This window comes from Penaeus japonicus, unplaced genomic scaffold (assembly GCF_977035675.1).
Source record: "Penaeus japonicus unplaced genomic scaffold, GWHDUDI00000001_assembly GWHDUDI00000001, whole genome shotgun sequence".
Classification (NCBI taxonomy): Eukaryota; Metazoa; Arthropoda; class Malacostraca; order Decapoda; family Penaeidae; genus Penaeus; species Penaeus japonicus.
In genome coordinates, this window is record NW_028234403.1 from 57621171 (window position 1) to 57625899 (window position 4729).

The following is a 4729-nucleotide window of genomic DNA, read 5'->3' on the forward strand; positions in this document are numbered from 1 at the left end:
GTAGTGGAAAATTCTAATGATAAAGGGAGATAATGGTATTTTGTAATTATATAATTATCAGAATCTTTTGCTTTGGGGAACCCTTCCACTTCAATCTAGAGTATCAGTCTGGTGATGTCATAAATGGGTATAATGACATCAACACGTTTGTACTCCCTTTGATGTTGTCGACAACTGGCCTGGTTCATTAATAACTTGGAAATTACTAATGCTTACTGTCAATATTTTAAAAGAGATGGTTCATATAATATTAAAGAAAAAAAAAAATGTTACACGTAGCTCGTGGATGAAAAGTATTACAAATATGGCATTTGGCACAGTTACTAATTAACGTATTTTTTTTCCTAACAAAATTGTAAACATGATAAAAAAAAAATCGCTAAAAACTAGATTAGGTATGAGGAAATAACTCAATTATCTTAAAAAAACAACACACCAATGGTTGAAAGATTACAGAACTAATAATCATCATTCATCCATCATCATCATCAATGGACCATATAAGTTATACGATAATTCATTTGGACGAAAAACATAACAGGCGTTAGCTGCTGGGGGGGGTCGTTGATATACTGGCGTCATCAATCCTTTCAGATAATGACCGATAGCGAATTCCTAACATCCTTTAACAAACTCCCCTCGAACATGATACATTATCCACCACTAAAAAAAAACAACTATAGATGACAAATTACCAATCCCATAAAAAGGATACCACATATCTATGAAACCAAGGCGAAAAAAACGATACGGGGGCCCCCTTTAATTACATCATTATCTATAAATGTATCACTAAAGTAAAGATGTAGTAAATTTTATAAAACAAAAAGAAAATTACAATAATAATAATGGTAGGAATAGTAAATATCAAATATGGAAAATATTGAAGAAAAAGCAGAAAATATCATAGAGGGGTTAATGGATTTTGCAGAGTAGTAACATGTAAAGTACCAAGATTAGCGATTTTGAGGCAAGACGATTGATACTTTCAAGATTTTACAGATGTGTAGGAAGGAAAGATGTAACAATTGACCGCGGCACTTCCAAATTATAACTTTATATTCTAAGATAAAAATACAATATTTACAAATATACTCCAAATCATCACCATGATACTAACGGTAATACTAACAAGACCCATCCTATTTTCAAAAATGCTGATGATTTAAAAATTTATTGATGACCGTTATAAAATTTACATCCGGGTGAAAAAATCGGCCAATATTGACGAAAAAAAATAAATAAAAAAAGCAAGACCACCATATATTATACAAATGGTCAAGTCGATAACCGTTCTAGTAATACGTCTCCTCACATTCCATCATTATTAGGTCTTTATCCGTTATATCACCAATTAAACAAACCCTAACCAATATTGCTTTTCATTTATGGCACGATTTTCATGATATGATATCTCCTGATTGGGCACGGTATAATAAAGATGTTTGCTACGGTAAGAATTTTTGTGTTGTGCTCATTGTAGACAATATCATACACAGAGTTTATCGTGTATGGCAAATTTTTGCCGAGTATTATTGAGAAACTATCAGTTGTACTAGAGACTCTGCATCGAGAGGAGCACTTATGGCGGAAGATGCTTTGGTGACGGTTTTCTCCAGGATGGTACTATCTACCGCTCAACGACTTGCAGTAGATTTCTTAGTACGAGGAGCACTCGTTACCGCATTAGAGATATTTACAGAACTTGTAGCGTTGGTAGCAGGAATATTGGATGGGATTGGCATTCTTTTTATAGTAGGAAGTATTTTAGGTATGGTATTAGATCTGGCATTGACATGGCGTGGTACGAAAATGTTATGACACCGGAAATCCTAGCATCTCACGTTAAAAAATTATGTGACCGCCTTCAAATCTACAACGGATTTAACCACTGGGGAAATAGCTCCGGTGACACCTAAAGACTTGATTGAGATTGCAATCAATTCAGAGATGAACAACGCGGATGAAAATGATCACAATACATCTAATGGTAACCAGGAAGATGATTACGAATCATTTTTAAATACATATTTTGATGAAAAACCACTCGTCGGATCAAGGACTGATACGTTTTTACAGAAGCCTATTTCGACTATCTCGGTACAAAGACTATGAACAGTTTAGGACAAAATTTATAACGAAGAACATATGATCCTGTCACGACTTTTTTAGAAGGAGGTAAAGAAAATATTATAAAGTTATTACATACTGGTTCAAAATATACTGATATGGTAAGCTATAACGCGTCACGTGTAACGGCTTATAATCTGGAGAGTAAAGAAGATAAACACCATTTTACCAGATTAAATTCATTACAAGATTCAAGCAATACAGCTAAATGGACAGTGTTAATGGCTGGTGTAATGTTGTTAATCGAGTCTTTATCTATTCTATTTTGCATTTTTACATCAAAGTTAAATGAAATTGCAACAATTGTGTTTATATAACGTTACTCGTTTACATATTTCTATTTAGAAAATCATACCTTGCGGTAATCAAGACAAAATTAATTATTCATGATTTTATTAAAAATTCTTTATTATTCAATTTGAATGAAACGAATTTAATGAATTACAAAGATGTTGATAAATTGAAAGCAAATTCTGCCTCTATTAGATATTTCTTTTCAGAGTTCACCAAACCATATACTAATTATCTTTTAACTCGATGAACAGTTAGAATAATACATATATATATATATTAAAAACTGACCAGTGGCCTGAGCGTATCGTTCAGAAATACAAGATTTTGCCGAAGCATGATTTTATTATTTAGATTTGAGTGACCATGTTCGTTGTTTCTACTGTCTTGGTGGTACCCAAATTGCCCCTATGTTTTTTTTTAAAGAAAAATAAACAGTTTCATCCAAAGTCGAGAATGAGCCCTCATCTGTTCATGATGTAATGGAATCTAATGATTTAGGAAAAGAAAAGAATCCTATGATAAAGACACATAAACAGGCATATGAAAAAAAAAGCATGTGTAAAATATGTTTCACTGAAGAAAGAGATATAATGTTTCTTCCGTGCAATCATATGATTGCTTGTGGAGAATGTGTTGCGTGCTTGCAAATATGTCCCATCTATAAAAAGAGAATTGAATATGTGGTTAAATGTGATGTATCTTGCTCTTAGTAATGTTATTCATATTAATATATTATGTATATTTGATTATTTATTTACCAAAGACACTGGACCTTTGTATATATGCATCTGACATTACATGTATATATATATATATAATGAGATAATAAAATGTATCTTGACGATGAGGGTATATTACTAAACTAATAATTTAACAAAAAAATTATGTAGAGTTAGGGACATATAATTATATATATATAATCATTTCATAACAAACATATAAACTAAGCTTGCATCTATTTATTGAAATACAATATATATATATATATATATATGTTCATTATTAGTATTAGCTGAGAAGAGTCTACAAACATAATGAATCCGACAATGGAGTATTTACATGAAGAAGACCGATGGGGTACATTCAATCCTAATTTTATGAAGCGACGACTTCCCATTAACACTCGGTTAACGGCTAAAGCTGGATTCATTCATACCGACAACGATGTCAAGTGTTTTCTTTGTGAAAACATGAAAAATATCATAGGATCAGATGATATTATAAAGATTCACAAGAAGAGAAGTCCCGGGTGTTCGGTTGCACAATCATTACATGGCTTTGAGAATCTTCAGAAATCCAAAAAGAAATACTTAAGACATTTAGTTATTCGACATATCCTAATGGGAAATGTTATACTGTTTTAAAAAGGGAAGAATTTCGACTACAAACTTTTATTGATTGGCCACTTGATTGGTTATCTCCTTCAAACTTAGCTGCTAATGGATTTTATTATACAAGGATAAAGGACCATGTTGAATGCGCCTTCTGTAGAGGAGTAATCGGTGAATTCGAAAAGAGTGATATAATAAGAGAAGAACATGATTTGATAAGAGAAAAACATAAACACGTATCTCCCAATTGCCCCTTTATAAATGGGCATAAAACAGAAAATGTTCCCCAAATTTTCTCAAATATCTTTGAAATATATTCAACAAGAAAAGACAATCCTAATTACAAATATAAGTCGATGAAAGCTGAAAATAATTTTTATATCCCCTATTATCCTTGTTCGGAGAGGGATTTTTCGACAATAGAAAAAAGACTAGCAAGCTTTGAGAAGTGGCCTGATTGTCTAGTTCAGAAACCACAAGATCTCGCCGAAGCAGGATTCTATTATGATGGTGTGGGTGACAGGTTCATTGTTTCCACTGTTGTGTTGGTCTTTATAATTGGGAGAAAGGGGATATACCTTGGAATGAACACGCCAAGTGGTATTCAGACTGTCCATATCTTTACTTAAAGAAAATATAAAATATATTGAAATAAAAATGAAATAAAAAAGACTTGGATATAGATGAATATTATAGGAGGAGTCCTTGACGGAATTGAATAGTAGCGAACTCTTGATGGAGTTGGATATTGTCAAATGTGTAGTAAGTATAGGCTATTCCATAAATATCGCTAAAGAGACTATGAGGAGACATGTTACCGGTACTGGTTGGCCCTATTTAAGATTAGATGAATATACTGATGACATGAATCAATTGTTGACAAAGAGTCCTAGAATTATGAAACCCGAACCACCATCAATCATAAGTCCTATCATAAGTGAAACAAAATATGCATATATTCGGTCACTTTTATC

General features: G+C 32.3%; 1 pseudogene; it reads left to right on the plus strand.

Annotated features, from left to right (window-relative positions):
• LOC147472586 (death-associated inhibitor of apoptosis 1-like) overlaps window positions 1-4395 on the plus strand; it is an 8606-nt pseudogene extending 4211 nt beyond the window's left edge.
• The last annotated feature ends 334 nt before the right edge of the window (window positions 4396-4729 follow it).